The following is a 19,186-nucleotide window of genomic DNA, read 5'->3' as shown; positions in this document are numbered from 1 at the left end:
AACATATTAGAATTTCCATAATGGTTTACTATGCATTTCTTTCCAAAATGTTCCAAACATAATTTAGTTTGGGAGTAAATGTCTCTCTCGACTTTAAACTGTGCCAATATTTACATGAGAACCATAAGTTCAGTTCTAGGGGACATTTTTCAGTATTCTACAGTAACAAATAAGTGCCTTGAGAAAGATACTGGCTGGGTATCTGGCTCCTTCCCTACACTCACACCGGGCAACAGCAGAGAATGGTCTACTGTGTTTTTGAGTATTTGACTTTGAAAAAAAGTAAGAAGAAATATGCTACCCTTTGAAAAACAATTACAAAACTGTGTTAGGGAGATGGCTCAGTGGATAAAGAGCTTGCCGTGGGAGTGTGAGAACCTAGATCCAGTTCCAATAACCTGGATAAAGCCAGGCAGAGTGGCCCATACCCTTCTGTATTCCAGGTCCTCCCGTGATAAGCTGGGAGGCAGAGACCAGACATGCCTTATAAACTAAGACCAGTAAGTATGGCATGCTTAGCATATGCAGCAATGAACAGCCTAGCAACCCTTCCTTGAACAGGAGGAAGGCAAGGACTGTCACCCAAGGTTTTCATCTGACATTCACACATATGCCATCTCATACAAGTCACAGTCACGTGCATGCAAAAGCAGGTGTGCACCCGCACACAAACACACAAATTATACATGATAAGGAACAACTTTAAGATGGTTGAGAGAGTTTACAAGATAGTGACTAAGGGTTGTTAATCCACAGTGTCCATACTTACACAATCTCTTTGCATTAACGTGAAGAAAAAATGAGCAAATGAATTTGCAGGCATCTCAGTTCTGGAAAATTAGCAGCATGCTTTCATTACGAATTAAAAACTAAACTGAGATTAATTTCTTTATGAATACATACTGTGGCCAACTAGTTGCATTTCAAATTAAGGAACCCATCTTTTGCTGTCCTGTGATCTTCAGGACTTGGCTCTTTTTCTGTAACTAAACTGCATGTATGCAACCTTGTCCCATTATCTGTTCTGACGAATATTTTTAGTCTTTGTATGAATCAGAGCCTAGAGTTCATATTTTTATAAGTATAATTTAAAGTAGGTAGTTATTTAACATGTACAAAAGTTCTCAGTCTTTCAGAAAGAAAATAGAATACCCTCATGTTATTATCTGCTGGAAAATATGGAATTTCCAAGCATGTTTCCAAAATATTTGCTTTTCAGTTTTACATATTTATATTTCTAATTTTCTTCCATGCTGAGGCATCTGCTCATGATTTCCAGCTTATTTTCAAAATCTCTTTGTGTTAATGTTTGGGTTTGATATTCAGATTCTTTATGTGCCGGTTGGCTCCTGGAGACCCACCTAACAAGACTTTTTGAATTTGTAAGTTTAGCTCTAAAGCATTAGTATGGAATGGATTTTTATCATCTTGGAAAATATCAGTCTTATGCGTATCCATTAAACACAGTCCCTGTTGCTACTTTTGTTTGTTTTCTTTTATGCACTTGGACTTTGAAAGATTTTAAAGGTTGAAACTGCATTTGTGGTATGTACAATCTTTCCAAAAATTTACTTTACAAAATTCAGCTTTATAACCAAAAAGAAGCTTTTCTTTGTTCTTAGAAGGATAAGTATATTTTGAGAGGAATTTATCCTTTGGGAGGGAAAGGAAGCTGCATTCCCTTAAGATAGAAATTCTTGGCTTGTTTTTTTTCCAACAGAATTATTACTCATTAAGGCTAAAGTCAAGCTGTGATTTGGGCTGTATGTATTTTCTGTTAATTCACTTAAAAATACCTTCCTTCAGTATATATTCCCTGTAAAGTCTGAGTGCACAGGATAATATATGTGCACGTCTTTATCTATGGCTATAGAAAATGACATGGATAAATATCACCTTGTGCTAAAAAATAAGCCTCTAGTCATACAGAGGTCAGTCTTGAGTCATGTGGCACATAAAACAGACTGGATTTTGAGTTGTGACATCCATACAGAATGTGATACTGCTGAATTTTCATATTAGGAGGTTTTAGCTGAAGGAATTCAGACGTATACACAGTATGGCCCCAAACAATCTTGCCAAGAAAAGTTGAGTTTAAAATGTCGGGGAACTGATCCAAGAATAGGCCTCGAATGTGTTGCACTCGTTCCTCATGACTGTGTACATGAGAAGTGACTTTTCATCCCACCTACAAACCCCTACCCAATGCTCTCACTTTTTTTTTTCTTTTTTGCCAACTTGCTGATCTTTCTGTTCCCTCAAAAGGAAAAATATGATTGACAGATGGTTATGCAAAACACTTTGGGGCAATTAAAATGTATGCTAATGTATTTTCTGTAAACATAATCCTTTTTAAAAAGACATTTCTTTTTTTTCAAGACTTACTGCATTATTTACTCTGTGTATGTATGTGTTTGTGTGTGCATGTGTGTGCACATGTGTGGGGTTGACTGTGGAAGTCTGAAAAGAGTGTTGGATCCTTAACAGCTGTAGTTGTGAGCTACCCAGCATGAGGCCTGAGCAATAAATGAGGGTCCTCTGCAATAACAGCCAGTGCTCTTAAACACTGAGCCATCTCTCCAGCCCCTAAAAAGGCATTTCTTATAGACTTAGCTTTGTTAAATATTAATTAAACAAAATAAGGAAAAAAAAACCCAACTTGATTCAAAGAGGTATATTTGGAAAGTAGGAATTTAGAGGTATTTGGCTTACCTAGGGGGCAAGGGTTTATTTTACAGCTATGAAAAAGGGCAGAACTAGAAATCCATTTCAGTGGACATGAAAAACAAATGAACGGCAACCGCTACAGAGCAGAAGTCCTTCCGTCAAATGGACGAACACCAAGTTATTCCACAGGTGAAGTCAGCACCTTGTGGCTGCGTTACATATTTATTAATTCTGCTTCTCTCAGCACTAGGACTGGTGTCTCTTCTTTTTTATCTCTTGACCAAAAGCTTTCCGAGGATATAAGATGTCATGAGCTTAACCAGCCTCCACGCAGTTAGGGTGCCAGTGTGAAGCAGAGTGAGGATGGCATTTATGGATACTGGTCCTGCCAATAGTTTGCTTTCTTTGGGTCATCCACTAGCTCCATCAAACAACTGGGGTTGTTTATCTGCCAGAAAGGCAAGTAGAGAATCCAAAAGGGGAGTGGACCTTTGGAAAGCTTTGTTTGGCTTGTGTGGTCTCTTAATCTTCCCACAAATGCACATATTAGGACAATAAAATCTATTTTTTTTTAAAGTATATGGTGCATTTGAATTTCTTTATTCTGCTCAGTTTCCTAGCACGGCACTATGATTTCTTTGGGTAGAAGCAAATAATAAAATTGGAAGAGGAATAATTTGAATTGTGGGTATTTTCCCTCATCTTTGCTAACTCTTTGCTAATGGACCTATGTTGTTTAAGTGCATCTCTGCTCCAATAAGCATAGAAGTCACAGCTATTTTTACAAGAGTCAAAATATTTACGACACATGAGAACAAGGTACAATGTTTACTGCTACCAGAAAAATGTACTCTCTCTACCAGCCTACCAGATCCAGAGGCAAAACCATCCTTTGTTTTCATTGGTAAAATGTACTTGAGTTTTTGGCTGTTGAGAATCCACAATGAGAACCATCTATACCTTCCAGAAAGAACAAAGGTGATCTGCCAGTGACACACAATTAGCTGCGCAAAAGGTGATAATGGTTTCTCTTTCCCCTAACTCCCCCCATTCCGGGACATCACAAGGCTGCTAAGCAGTTTTCCATGTTCTTGGGTTTTAAATACTAACTTCAAATTTTATGTGTGCCTATCAAATGTGTCTGGCTTTCAAAGCAATGTTTTAACTGTACCTCATTTCACTATGAAATTTATTTGCATGCACACGCATAAACAGGATAAGAAATTGCCCCTGTGTGTCATATAGAAGAGTTTGATAAACACAGAAATATTTCATGTATTTGTTGTTATGTATACCATGCCTATGTTTTCAATAGTTTGGGCCCAATATTCATTTTCTGATGGTGTGGTGGTAATAGTGGTGGGATTTATTAGTTTCATTTTCATTTTTATTTTTTTTTGTGATCTTGGTGCAGTCAAGTAGGTACTTGACCCCAGAGTTCCGTCTCTTCTTCTTGTTTCAAGATAATTTGTACAAGTGTGACAAGTACAGTGATTTTTTTATACCATTTATTATAAATACAATAAACATTGGACCAAATATAAACCTTAACAGAGACAATACAATAAAGTCATTAGAAAACATTTAAACAGATTCTATCCCTTACCGGGGGATGAAATTCAAACCTACACACACACACACACACATATATATAATATATATATATACATATACATATGTATATGTTCAATGACTGTTCAATGACCATTATAAAGAATGTGTAATCACTCAATAAGCAAAGATTAGCAAGTATAAAAATCCAGTCAAAAAACGGACAAAATAGACATTGTACAATATTAACTTTTTTCTATAAGTGTTAAAACTTCTCGTATATTCTTTTAAATATTATTTTCCTTCCCTATGTATCTTCTTAGATGAAGCTTATTCAAGTGGATTCAAGTGTAAATAAAAACTAACACCAGTTACAAAGCAGTACATTTAATATGTAAAGCATATTTCTGCAACATTTGAATGTTACAAGCCTTATTTTGTTCATAATTACAAATGTATTAAATGAGGTTCAGGTACATAAAACTGATTTTCTGCAGGTCCCAAAATTGGTGCGAAAGTATAATAGTTTTTCTAGACCCAATTTTTTTAAAAAAAGCCATAACATTAAATACTATGAAATTTGCAGATCTGATCGTCTCCTAATGTTTGTCAGAGAAGTTTCTTTTTTAGAGTGATTTGGGCATTGTCTTAAAGCGGTGAATGTTTGCAGTAACCAAATGGGCATTCAACAGTCAGGAGACAGACACCATTAGGACTAGAGGGGGCACAGACTTGAAGATCCAGGGAGAGTTTCTCCAGGGAACAAAGAGGCTATCTAGTAAAAGGAAAGGAGAACCTGTGAGTACCACAATGTATGTCAGAATGTATGACTAAGAAGCTGTGTCGCAAAGCATCTTAAAAATTTGCTAAAGGAGTGTGAATGTTTTCCAGCTTAATAACAATGGGGATGCTCATTTAAGCTGTTTTCAATCAAAAAGTACTATGCTCTCAATAAATTTATTTGTAAAGGTTTTTTTTTCTTTTTTAATGCAATGTGAAGAATGCAGTAGCAGAAAAACAAAAATGGAACTGGGCATCATACCACAGTCGGTTGGAAAATGATGATTGCATTAGTAAAGGAGGTGACCACAATGATGGAACAGAGTGAATGAGATTCAGAACGTATGGACTGATTTGTTGTGGGAAGTGGAGTGAGGATGAGAGAGGATGGTCAAGGATTACTGGTACCCAAGTTTATACGTTGAGCATTTGGATGGATGGAAGGTTTCCTTTTCCGATGCAGGGAATGCAGGAAGAGACAGACATTTGTAGAAGGTTATTATTTTTTATTTTTAGCCTGAGCATGTTGCATTTGAAGTTTCTATAAGGACAGCCTGTTGAAGACACTAAGTGATTGGCTATGAGCCTGGCTGGCAATTCAAGCCACTGAATAACAGAATTTGTGATTTAGGGGTTGGAAGATGGCAATGACCTAGAAAGCCAGAAAGGAACAGAGAAAGAAGGGAGTATGGGCATTTAGGCGGAGGGAGTAATGTGACAGAGTGCTAGAAAAAGCACAGAGCCATATCTGAGAAAAATCAGATTGTCAAGTGTAAGATACAATCCGAACGGTCTCCCTAAATGATACGCTGAGGGGTTGGTTTTATTCTTTAGTCAATATGAGCCATTTGATGGAAAGCCGTTTGATGCGCTGGGAAGACCGTTTGCAAATAAGTCGTTAAGAAGATTTAGGTAGAATATGGATTGTAGTGGGAATGCAGAGACCATGCTGGGGGTTTTTAAGATAGGTGCGGCTGGGGAGTTTCCAAAGTGAAGAGTAGATGAGAGACGGAGCTGCAGAAAACGGAAGGGACCATGCTGCTTCTGAGAGGAGATGGCAAGAACTGGGGCAGAAGATACTATTGAACACGGTTATAGCTTTAAGGGAAAAGAGGAAATCACAAGAGCGTGATTTGGGGAAATATGTAACTCCTGTGCGTATAAGTTTATGATTTTGTTCATAGAATTAGAATGGAAAGATCATGTATCAGAATAATATAAAGTTTTTAATTACCATCTCTGTATGTCTCTTGATTCGTGTGTGTGGATAATATGCATCTATGTGTGAGAGTGTGTACATGTGTGCCCCAGCATTCCTGTGGAGGTCAGAGAATAACCTCAGGTGTAAATTCCCACCTTGTTTGAGACAACAGCCTGGCTTTGGGTGGGCTTGGGGGTCTGAACTCAGACCCTCAAGCTCATATAGCAAGCATTGTTACCCACTCAAGCCATCTCTCCAGAGTGTTTCGAATTGCACTCAGATACTGGACCAGATGACATTTTTCTTTGCAGTACAGTGTAATGACAACAACCACAAAAGACTTAGAAATTCATTCTAAAATAAAGTTGAATGAGAGACCTCAGAAATCTTTGCCAAGGGATGGCCAGTTGTCTTTGCTGGCTGGGCCACCATGAGGAAGCCCAAGAATGCAGTGCAGCCATGCTAGTTGAACCTAGGATCTGGGCACTTGGCTTCCGCAGCCCTCAGCAGAACACTGGATGCCGGAAAGATGTGGAACATTTCCATAGAGATTGCCAAGGCACAAGTGCTTCTTTGCTGGTATCTTTGAAGTCTGTAAAAACAAATCCTGGACGTATCCCAAGAAGAGTCATGATGCAAATTCAAACAAATCGAGAAGGCTAGATTCCGTTTCCACTTAAGTAGCTGTCTGCTCTGGGGGACTGCGGGAAGCATTGTCACGGTCTTTTCTGGTGGTCTTCGCCAGTCCCGTGGTTTTATGGAAGTTATGGTTTTGTTCAAGAGCATCAATTCTCCCTGCCAGACTGCTAGAGAAAGCTATTTCCCTCCAGTTGTATTGCTTCAGACAGTCTACAGTGTTTTTGCAGCATGACTTCTTCTGTCTTCAGTGTTTATGCTCCAGGTGATGCTTCTCCAGTAGTATCTGTGCTAGTGAAGTGATTGTTGTCTCTTTTTGTAAGGGACTCATCCCCCCCAACCCCCACCCCAAAACATTTTGAATTCCCAGTGAAAAGAAAGACAGGAGTCTCTAGCTTGTGGACCTAGCGTGAGGGTGCTTTTTAAAAACCCTGGCAATTGAAAGCTGTTTATAATATGGAGATTAGACATTCTGTCTCCAGCTTGGGAACAGGGCTGGCATCAACTAAACAGCCAACTGTAGGCCTCCCTGTCTGCCTTCTTGGGCCAGAGAAAGGCCCCAAAGGAGCAGCTACCAGCAGGGAGGAGTGTGAGAAAATAGGAAATTGATTTGAAATAGAATGGGAGAAAAAGCACAAGGATGAATTTAGGAATTTTTCAGATACTCCCTTTTTTAGGCATCTGCGGGTGCTGCCTTTGCAGATGAAGGTAATCCTCAGTTCTTGCCTCACGAGGGAGAGAGGCGGTGAGCCTACAGCTGGTTCACCCAGCAGAAGGACCTGAAGTTGGTTTCTTTTCCTCGTGGTTTTAAGAAGAGGATGTGGATTCCTGTGCCGCTTCACCTTACTATTCGTCTTGACCTTTTGGGAAATAAAGACTTGAATATTATAAACATTCTAATTTTAGAACAAGAAAGGCAGGGTTTTTTTTTCGCCCTACCAGGTATAATGACATTAATTTAAATCTCCTATTAATCAGAGGAGGCTGGGCGGCTTTGCGCTTGACTGTGAGGACGGCAAGGATTCTAATTTTCTAGTGACAGCAGGTCTCGCCTTTGCAGATGCCTTTAGGCGCCTCTTGCCGCCTCTCTCCGCTTCTTTGCTTAAGAAGTCGCAGTGTTAACAATATTTAGAATCACTAACGAGTGAGAGATGTGTTGGCCTTATACAGAGAAGCATACTTCCTGGTGCGTAAGTAACCCCACGAACATAAAGTAAAGGAGTCACCCCGACCCTCTGTCCTGTGAGAAGAAGGAGCTAAATCTAAGTGGGTTAAGTTTCCACTAGGGTCTGGCCTGGAGCGACGCTGTGCGATATGTTCATGGGGGAAGCGGGTGATGCTCTCAGCCTTCGCTTAGGGAGGGCAGCCTGTTTGTAGAGCCTCTTCCGTGACGCCACTGAGAGGATGTGGAGTCCTTAGAGGAAGTCTCACAGCACAGCGGTCATGTGCAGCATCTGGACAGTTCCGTTAGCAGCACACCTCATCGTGGACAGTGGGCCCATGGGAGGATTGTTAGGCGCTGAACTCTTTCCATCACTCGTGACAAAGGAGCCCTCATCCCAGCCGAACACGACCCATTACCCACGTGCTTGTGACAGTGGGTGTGCAAGCAAGCCTTCTGTGCCACCCGTTGTATGAAAGTATAGGGCAGGCAACTATAAGTATATAAAGCTGGGTAACGATTATAAAGGTGATGTCACCAGCTGGCGTATTTATCATAGTTCATCTCTAACCATTATTTTATTTGTTTAAAAATATGTATGTTTACCGCTCTCGGTCATGGTGTCCCAGCAGTGTCTTCATGCAGTTCATGGTCATTTGGTCCTTAATTGCATCAGAAAGCCATACCAAATAGTTGACCTATACTTCCTAAGTATATACAAAGCTCCCACAGTAACAGAACTGCCCGAAGACTCAAAATAGATGCCTGTCACTGAGTGGAGAATGTCTGTATGTAAAGGAGGAGGAGAAATAAACACATGTTGTATGGCTGTGTGTATGTCCTTCTCTCCATCAATGTACCCGGTGCATGAAAATGTAGCTCACACATACCTTGTCGCCTCTCTTAGCGCCTAGAAAATTCCCGATGCTGTTCTTTGAAGAAACTAGAAAAAATTCTCTCTTTCTTTTCAGTTCTGAGGACTGCATCAAAATTGGGGCTCTGTGCATGCTAGAGAAGACCTGTAAGCACTGAGGGACTGGAGAAATGGCCCATTGCTGGACAGTACTTGCTGTTCTTGCAGGGAGAGGACTGTGCTTTGGTTACCAGCATCCGCTTTGGGAGGCTCACAGTTGCCTCTAACTCTGGGTACAGAGGATCTCATATGCCCTTCTGGCCTTCGTGAGCACACACACACACGCACACACATACCTACACACACATGAACAAATAAAATAAATCACAAATGAAAAAAAAAAAAAAACTAGAGCACTGAGTTCTGTCCCCAGCCCCCTTGACTCTTGAGTGCATTTAAGTATGACTGCTGTTTCTCCCCCATGGACTGTTAACACAAGAAATGGAATTAGAACAAAGCTAGGTGTCTTGAATGGCCTATCTTCATTAAGAAGACTGTTCAGAAATGACTTCAAGGACCTCTATTTCAGGCTTCAAAACCACAGAGAACTTTAACTTGAAATTTATAGTGGATAGACTGTGCCAGTAAACAAACCAATCACATGCATGAGACACAACGGGGTAGAAAAGGAGGAGCCTTCAGGAACGAGTGATACGAACTGGAGGGCACTGGGGACATTGTTCAGTGGCTTCACATTTGCCTAGCATGTGAGGTACCGCACAGCAAAACTCAACAGAAACAATGAAGGAAATTGAGTCAGGAATGCTGGTAAATGCTTGTAATGCCAGCAAGTGGGGGGGGGGGAGGGGTGAGTGGAGGATCTGCAATTCAAGGTCAGCCTGTGCTATATATCAATCCAAGTCCCATATGGGGTACCTGAGACTCTGTGGGGGGATGGAGAGAGAGAGAGAGAGAGAGAGAGAGAGAGAGAGAGAGGGTTCCTGACCTCTGGAGATTTTGTGGTTTTTCTTCTCACCATTCATGTAACCATTTTAAGGTGATATATACCTTAAAAGTTTTTTTTTTTTTAAAGGTAATGTCTCACTGTATACACCAGGTTGGCCTTGAACTCAAAATACCAGGACTCAGTATGCTGCTGCGGTTTTGCTTCATGTTCCTTTAGTTTACAGTGAGTCCACATTGTCATCAGCCACATGATATTTGTTCAAGTACTCTACAGTATGGATAAAAAGACTCCTGTTTATCTGAATTTCAACCAGTGATTTTTCCCAACACGGGTGATGAGATCACATGCTTTCTTAAAATAGTTAGAATTGATCACCAACAACAGAATTCACTTTTTATTGTATAAATGGCCCACTATAATTTAGGACTTTTTCACTGTCATAAATTACTGTTAATCACACCCCAATCCAACTGTACTTTTCTGGTCAGAGAATTTCTAATTCTAAGCATCCTTCTGAAAAGCCGCCAGAAAGTCTTTGAAGCAGACTTACCCGACAACCCCTGTGAAATACAGACCCCCTGGAGCAGTGATTATTTAACATGGACTCGCGCCTGCCACTGAAAACCTTTCTGCTTCTCCAGTCTGCTTATGTCATCGGAACCAAACCTGTCTTCCTGTAGTTAAAGTGACACTGAGATATACTGACCTGATGGGTAGTTGTATGAAATTAATTCTAAAATACTCTAGCTTACTTCGCCTTCGTCTTTGAAGTTCATTTAAATTATCACGTTGCACAAACTTTTTCTGTTGAAAACCTTGCAAAGGCGCTTGGCCAGAAATAACAAAGTTCCGTGTGTTTTCATAGCGGTTTCCATTGTGAAGTCAAATTACCACCACGAATGAAGGGCGCGGGAGTGTCTGTCTGGATTGTCTGGTGTCAGAATCTTCATGGGGACTTGTGCCTCCGTGGTCATGACCCCTTTGTGTCGAAGCCTCCACAGGCATGGTCAGTTTGGCATCAATTAGATGCCCTTATTTTTACCTTCTAATGATTCTGGCAGACCCAATTCCTTCAGCACCAGTTCTCCTACGAGAAAAAGATAACACTAGAAGTTTATAAGCATGAAGAAGCTCAAAGCTCCCAGGGTGAGTCAAACAACTGGAATCATCCTTACCTAGAAGTCTCTGTGTCCACCTGTTATTGAAACATTTTTTTCTGTATACCTTTTCACTGCCAACCATGTATAAAAAAATGAAAAAAAACCCTTATATTTTATATAATTTTCCTGCTGAAATTGCTTCTACTAAGACCCTAAACATACCTGATTTTTACAAATTGGTACAGACCCTCTTTAGAAGTCTGTGATTAAAAAAAAATTGGCACTGTCATGCCTGCCCCTTCCTAACCCCCATTCTGAGCATTTAAATAATGGAGACATAGTATTTTTTCCAAGCTTTAAACTAGCTTGCTCTTTGTGGATTAAGGAAGTCTTTTCAGCTGAAAATACCTAAGGTGTTTTGGGCACATAGAAGCCATTCAGTACATGTGAGTGGAGTTAAAATGTAGAAACTTTGAAGAAGAAGAAGAAGAAGAAGAAGAAGAGGAGGAGGAAGAAGAAGAAGAAGAAGAAGAAGAAGAAGAAGAAGAAGAAGAAGAAGAAGAAGAAGAAGAAGAGGAAGAAGAGGAAGAAGAGGAAGAAGAGGAAGAAGAGGAAGAAGAGGAAGAAGAGGAAGAAGAGGAAGAAGAGGAAGAAGAAGAAAAGCTAGCTTGTAGACTAGTCTCCTCTCTTCCTTTCTCCACATCCATTTTCTTTTGAACAACCATTAAACCTGACATTCACCCCATTATTCTTCTAGAAATTATTATCCTTTAGCTCACAAATTGCCTCTTTCTGCCAGCTTCAGGAGCTTCCATCCTCCTAAGCATCCGTCTGTAACGTGGGGTCTTGTTCGCCATCACCCACCTGATCCTGATCCCAGATCCTGAAGGCTGTCCTCAGGGGCTTGTGGTGTTACTCTGCTCATTTCCTCCAGTTTACTGGAGGTCGCCTTCTGTCTCCCGACCACTGACCCCTTCTACACAGGGCTCCTGTGTCAGGAATCCCCACGATCCAAGCCAGGCACTTGGCTTTCTCAGATTTCGAGTTGCCTCCAGATCTCCCCTGTGATCATAAACAGCACGAGAGCATGGAGCTGGGCCCATGACTCTCTCCTGAAGACCTTGGTCACCCCTTTCCACCTCTGTATTCTTGCTAGCACATAGATAGCTGCTGAGACACTCACTTTGGAATTTCTCTCACTAAGCCTTTTGTGTGTCTACCAAACATTACTCTCTTTTGGCACTTCCATTTCTCATTGAGGTCCCGAGAGCTTGTTGTTCTTGGTCACTTCTGGGTCTTGTAACCAAAAGAACTTTAGAGGCTAGCCATTAACATGATGAAAGAGAGCCAGACGCTGTGCTGGGGCACACCTTTAATCCCAGCACTGGGGAGGCAGAAGCAGGCAGATCTCTGTGAATTTGAGGCCAGCCTGGTCTACAAAGCAATTCCAGGACAGTCAAGGCTACACAGAGAAACCCTGTCTAGAAAAACCAAAAACCAACCAGACCAAACCAAACAAAAACATGACGGAAAAGCTTTTTAAAAAGTGATGTGTGAGGAGATGGTAAGATAACAATGACTTGAGTTTAGCACAGTGGTGGATTTTGAGGGAAGAGTAATCACCTTCAAGTACATGAAGAGGCCTTACAGAGAAAACGGTGGCCAACTGTTCCTCACTGATACTTGGTTCTAGCAAAGGCATTGGCTATGAATGGTGGCTTTAGAGGGAAACTCTCAAATCAGTGAGTAAACATGTCATACATTACTTGGCAGGAGATGGCATACTACAGCTTAAAAAATTCACCAAGATGCTGTTAATATAAATGGGCTATATTTGAAAGATATCTGAGAGACATTGTCAGCCTAGGTCATGTATTGTTTATTTCCAGTAGAGTAATCTTGTAAGTTTTATGACAAGAGTATATGCATTATAGAGCTTATAATAATGTCTTGCCATTAGGTCACAACTTTTCCCCCTCAAAATGCATGCCCACCTTAGTGATGTATGTGGGTGGGATTGTAACAGAAGAAGAGATGGAGAGAGACACAATAAGGACATCACCCTAGTCTAATAAATGCAAATGTTTCAACAGTTTTAATTCACGAGGTGTTTCTTTAGACTGGACTATTTATTTCTAGTGACCTATCCATCCACAAAGCAATGCCTACTTAGTGCCTAGTTTGTATCTGTTAAGGAGCCAGCAGAGGAATTGTTCAGCTGCCAGAAATTCCTTTTACCCAACATTTGCTGTCTCTGTGATGTACTTATGGTCAGGATGAGTTAGGAACAAGAAGACCGGCAGCTGAATTTGTCAAGCTCAAAGGGGGCCCACGGCATGACCCTTCCTCTGGTTTTAACCAATCAGAGGAGACTAAAAGGTAGAACTTCCTTTATGTTACATAGTGACCAAGCTGTGATTGGTCGGGTAAAAAGCAGCCATGTCAGGCATATAGAAAAGTGATGTACAGAAAGAAATTCACTTGTGCCTTATGTTCACAAAACCAAAGAACAGATTAAAAACGTATTGTATGTGTCTGGATCATGAAAACACGACAAACCAACACATTGTTGATTATCTACATCCATTCATCACCAAAGGTCCAGAAATGATTTAGTACTACTGTTCATGTGGAAAAATGTGATGTTATAACATTTAAAAGGTAAATATCAAAATCTTCTTTGGCTCCTGAGCTGTGCTGAGTTCATGGAGTTGCTGGCTAGTGTGTCTATGTCTCACCAGGACGATGACCTCTCTGACGGCACTCCATCACTCTTTCTCAGGAATAAGTCGTTCTTGGGTTTCTGAGACAAAGGAAAATACTTACAGTAATTTATGCGGCTTCCCAGCCATGCTGCCTAGTTTCTGGGACGTTAACTGAAATGGTTCTGAGGCCAGTGTTTCCTGGGACGGGAAAGGGTGTGGTTGAAAATGAGTAGTTCAGATTAATTGGAAGCCTTCACTTGTGTTTATTTAACACAGCTGTATTTATTAAACCTGAACTGTCAGGGAACACATACAAAACACCCCTCCAAGATGTATTCCTGTCTGCAAGACCTAAAGTTAGGCGAACCCCAGTAGGTTGACATGCGTGGATAGACAGTGCCATCCCTGGGCGGGCCTGGGAATTAGTATTTCTGCCACCACTCAAGTGCCAGAGATGAACAGTGTTCAGTCCACCTCAGCCCTTCCTGTGCCTCTGAGTCCGGGAGTGCACAGATGGAATGAGGTTCTCTATGTCAGTGTACTGGAGACTGCCTTTTGATGTTGTCTTTGGATGGTAGTTGGCTTGGTCCCTCAACTCTTGCTATACATTCAGTTCCTGGCATCCCTTCTCCTGGCTAACTCTTGCTGGCCATCCTATTCTTCTTGAAACTCTGCATTCCTGTCCCGTCCAGCTCTGCACCAGGTGGGAATGATCTCCTCTCTCCCACTTGGAAGCTTGCCAGGAAGGAGGCAGGCACTCACCAAGCCACTTGGATACAGTGCCTTGCTTGATGGCCCCCTGCAAGGAGTCCAGACCTCATCACACATACCCAGGCCCTGCTTCCTCCTCTTCTGTGTCTGTCCAGACTGGTAAGGACTCAGCAGGCTGCTGCCCAAGGTCATCTGATTTAGGACAGGAATGAGGACCAATTCTGTTGGTACCCACAGGCATGACTACATAGTAAAATGATCTGATCGAGTTTCAGTTCTTTATCATTTACTTGACTTGAGAAGCATTTCCTTTCTTTTGGTAAAAAAAGAAAAAAAATATTAATGGTTTTGAAAACAAAGGGAAAAAACCCTAACATTTTATAAATGATTTCACATGTGGTTGTTTCATATAGTTGTAAAATAAATATGTGTATTTTAGGTGGATTTTTTCTGTTGGGTAAATTAAAGGCTCACTTAGATTTGATACTAGCTCTTTAGAGTCATGGCAGACATCCATGAAAATTTGTGAACCGGCCTTCCTTGCAAGGATGTTTTTAAACCTTTATTTCTGATGTTGCGCATAGGACCCTTGAACTACATTAGAAAATAGAATCAGAAATATCATTTAAATATACCTTTTCATCAACTTATAGTAGAGACCGTGGGATTGTTAGAAAGTTATGTGTTCTAATGACAAAAAAAAAGTTTGCCAAAACTTGAGATAAAATCTAAAATTTTATATGCAGCAAGTGGCCAGAGTAACTGTATAATTATTATATACCAATTGATGTCAGTATACTGTAATTCTGGTAACAGTTGCTTTGACATATTTATTTTTTAAATAAACAATATTTAAAAATAAAAGTATAGTTCTTAGCAGAGTCCTTTTAGTGACAGACACATACTGTCACATGATAATCCCTAAATCAAGCACTTAGGAATGTTTTCTTGATCATCTTATTCCTCTACAAAATTTCCAGCTTTTGCAAACAATACTAATATTGGCATACCATTTATCCTCTCTAAGTATTCCCACGAAAGGAGACATTAAAGTATCAACCTTTTTGTTCCCTCATCTAGAATCCACAAATTATCATTTGCAAACTGGAACGTGATGTAACTTATGTTGATATATTTGCCTTAGAAAGTAAACTACACATTTAAAACCAGTTTAACTATGAAATCAATTCTGTGAAATGATTTACTCAGGAGACCCTCACACTAGATACTTAGTCTAAATCTTGTCTCCCTGTAAGTAGGTGGCTACACTCTTGGCCTCTTTAGTTTCCAGTGCCCTATCTCAAAAATGGAATACTGCCACTGCTTACTTAAAGGCGCTTAAAGAATTTAAGTAGTTGTGTCAGCTGAGGATATAGCACTTACCTATGGTGCCAGTAACTCTAGGTTTCATACCTAGGACCAAAAAAAAAAAAAAAAAAAAAAGAAAGAAAAAGAAAAGAAAAAGAAACAAACAAAAAAAGGATATATGATGTTGTCATGGCAGGAGGTGGCCCATCATGGTCATATTATAATATTTCTGTAAGTGTTTGAGTTTTATTTTGTGTTAGTATCCCTGACAGCTGGTTCTCGGTGCTTACTGATTATCAGGGACTTCCATCATCCTCGGGTCAGTTGCATTCTGCTTCTTCAGGGCTGGCAGCTTAAATAGGAAAGGCCAGGGGCGCTGCGAGTAGGAAGCTAAGTTAGTACCAGTTTGAGGTAACAGCTCATTCATGGGCTCTTTTAAGAAAAAAATAGAATCTGCTTTGATTTGGTTTGGTTCATGCATTTTTAAAAATCTTCCTTGTGGTGTGCAGTCATTAGGGCTTTATGCCTAAAGAACTGAATTCAGTTATAAGTAAGATTCATTTAATATTGCAAGTATGGTTCCGCGTGGTGATTTATTCACAACATAAAATAGCCACATCATTCAACATATTTAATAGCGTGTGCTTGTGCAACTGTAGGGAATTCTGCGGGTCTTCGACAAGAACTACTTCAGTTGTGCAAAGCCATATCCCTAATGCTGTTTAAGCCCAGCATCATCAATGTTGCACATGTTGGTAAAAGAAAACGAGAATCCAATATGTGCATGATGTCTGTGTGTTTCCCGGTGGGACACTTTGGTGGACCCTTCTATTGAAAAGATGGTAGTGACCGGATGAAGGGATGAGCGTGGTCACAAACCATGGTTTTTCTTGGAAGACGTATGTAGACCCCATCCTTCACATTTCCTTCATATTTCAGCAAAGGAAACAGTTTAAAAACATCCCTTCCTCTGGTTTTTCCACGTTGGCCGCTACTGCCACTACTCAGCCACTATGAAGCCTTGATAGTTCCCATGGGATGTTGTCTTTGTCTAATCTGCAATCATCATTTTTGTGTTCAGAAAAGCTAGAACTAGACACCTCGGTAGCTTACTCCCAATATATTGCTACATAAAAATTTACCTAACCTGGATCTGATATTTATAAGTGAGCATTGCTCAATTAGCATTTTAAATTGGAATTTTAATAAATGCTATCAATCAGTGACCAATTTGCATAGCATTTATCTGGGGAAATGAGCTTGCCAAATATCGGTCTTCTTAAGATTCATCTTGCCCCAAACTGTGATTTATTTAAGCCCTTCGAACCATTCATTCTTCCACTAGAGCGTCCATCTTCCTTGTGTTCTTATGTTCTGGCCCAGATCTGTGGTCATCAAAATCAAGAGATACATTTTCCTGGGACAGACAACCCGGTAGGTCTTAGGGAATTTGAACTGTGCAGTGTTCTGCCTGTTTAATTTCTCTAAGACCCCCAGAGCAGCTTCTTCATGCTCAGTTTTCAGGTTGTATCCTGTGTGTTTGCAATGACTTGGGGCTGTCCACCCCCGAGAAGAGTCAGGCATCACAGACTCTGTGAAATGATTCTTTTCAAAACAGTTGATGTAGGAAGGTATTTGTTTTAAGAGCTTAAAATTTTTTTTTGGTGCCCTACAAAATATCTATTGTTCTCTTTTCTGACCCAATTTTACTGAAGAGAATTTCAAAACCTTGAAATAACTTCAAATTTTAGACTGTCAAAGGAATGTCTAAATTTTAAATAATCGCTATTTTAAAGTACCATCCATGATATCTTAATAATGCCGATTAAAGGTCCTCTATCTCGATCACTCATAGCACGGTCTGGGATAAGATGTGTTTAGTGAATCATGGTTTTTTAGAAGGGCCTCCATTATGGAAGGAAAGACAGAAAGATGCAAAGGCTTCGCTGAAACATGGAGTAGCAACAGCCGCTTCTAGGTGTGGTGATGAATGTCTGAGAAGGTAGTGGAGATTGAGAAGGGAGCAAGGGAAAGGAATGCGTTCACATTCTTGGACCCTTAGATATTAAAAAGTGTCAAAGTCAAGGTTAAGGTAGTCCTAGTCTACAGTCATCCTTCCCCATACCCCACCCCAAAGGACAAATATGGTTATCCTTGAACCCTCCGATTGTGGAATGTGATTACCAGAAACAGGGGGAGAGGGAGGTGAAAGTGCATGGATTCTTGAAAAACATGGGGATAAAATGATAGTTCCTTTCCTAAAATATTATCTTCTGGGAGTGTGTGAGAGTCTAGGTAAGTGAGGTAAAATGCGAAATGAAAACCAGTAATAATATATTGATGACATGCTATAAGGTGTTCTAGTTTTTAAAATATATATATATGGAATTGAATTTGGATCTATAAAAAAAGAAAAAAAAAACCCTGGCAAATCTAAAAATCCTCGAACAGCCATTCTCAGCATGATTGAGGTAGTGTTTGAAGGGGGAGGTGGAATGTTCTAGAAGGAGAAATTAAAAGACAGGACGTTGGACTGGAGGCAATGAAAAAAAAAATGATAAAAGTGGAACCTGGGGAGAGGAAGGGACAGTTTGGGGAATAACAATTTTAGCGCAGCAACACTGAGGAACGTTTTGTTTAAAAGTAAAGCTGGTTAGAACACAGGAGCCTGTGCAGATGACGGTTGGCCAGCCCTGCACTCCTTTCAGAGCTCAGAACACTTGGTTTTAAGATTCCAGCCCGAGGGCCCCTGGTGACCATCCCCTAGCATCTGGGGAGGAGGGGTGCGGGTGGCGAGCACCAGGGCTCACGGCCGCCCCTGCGCCGTCCCGGGGCCGAGAGTGGCGGAGCGCCGTGACCGAGGCCCAGGGCGAGCGCGGGCTGCGCGGGTCCCCGCGGCGCTCCCAGGCGACACCCACCCACGCGCTGCGCACGCCGGGCCGGGCGAGCTAGACTCCTGGCCGCGCGTGGACTCCTCCCGCCTGCAGGTACGGGCTGGCGCGCCTCCGCCGGGACTTAGTTGGGCTGACCCGCGGAAAGGTGGCGGTCCCCTCCCCGGGTGGGTGGATCGGGGTGGGGTGGGGTGGGGTGGGGTGGGGTGGGAGGGAGGCAGCCGGTGCGGTGTGGGGACAGTGGCGGAGCGGGGGGGGGGGGGGGTCGGGATTCGGGATGCCCGGGGAAGGGGAGTCTTTGTAAGCCCGGGAAAGTAGAGCGGGTGCTGGAGCCGGCCGTTCGCCTGCCGCACCGCAGCCCGCCGAGCGGTACCCGGGAGCCCACGGCCGCCTCGGGGCGTGCGCGCGTGTGTGCCGAGGGGCTACCGCTCCCTCCGGGCTCTCCGGAGCATGCCTCCCGAGCAGTTTGCGAGCAGTTTGCAGGCTGCTCCGGCCGGAGGGTGTGCACGCGTGTGTGCATGTGTATATGTGTGTGTGTGTGCTGTGTGCGCGCGTGGGCATGCGTGCGCGCGTCGTGTGCAGGCTGTGGCGAGTGCCAGGCGGCGGCCCGGCCGCGGCGGGGCCCGGCTCGAAGGGGTTAAGCGTCGCCGCCGC

The 19,186-nt window shown here is 41.8% G+C and overlaps 1 protein-coding gene across 18 annotated transcripts in view; it reads left to right on the top strand.

The window, feature by feature from the left end:
* The window catches only part of Tenm3 (teneurin transmembrane protein 3), a 2,741,632-nt gene that overhangs the window by 2,394,160 nt on the left and 328,286 nt on the right, over nt 1–19,186 (top strand). Inside the window, exon 1 of one of the 18 annotated variants that reach the window (XM_060381780.1) lies at nt 18,505–18,628. The exons of 16 other annotated variants lie outside the window; for them this stretch is intronic. The gene's annotated coding sequence lies outside the window, so the exon portion shown is untranslated. Of the gene's footprint in view, nt 1–18,504; nt 18,629–18,678; nt 18,700–19,186 lie in introns of those variants that run through there. One more of the 18 variants, XM_060381781.1, reaches the window with a different exon arrangement.

This window comes from Meriones unguiculatus, chromosome 4 (genome assembly GCF_030254825.1).
Source record: "Meriones unguiculatus strain TT.TT164.6M chromosome 4, Bangor_MerUng_6.1, whole genome shotgun sequence".
NCBI classification, from domain to species: Eukaryota; Metazoa; Chordata; class Mammalia; order Rodentia; family Muridae; genus Meriones; species Meriones unguiculatus.
The sequence above is the reverse complement of the archived record's forward strand: the minus strand, read 5'-3'. Positions and strand labels throughout refer to the sequence as shown.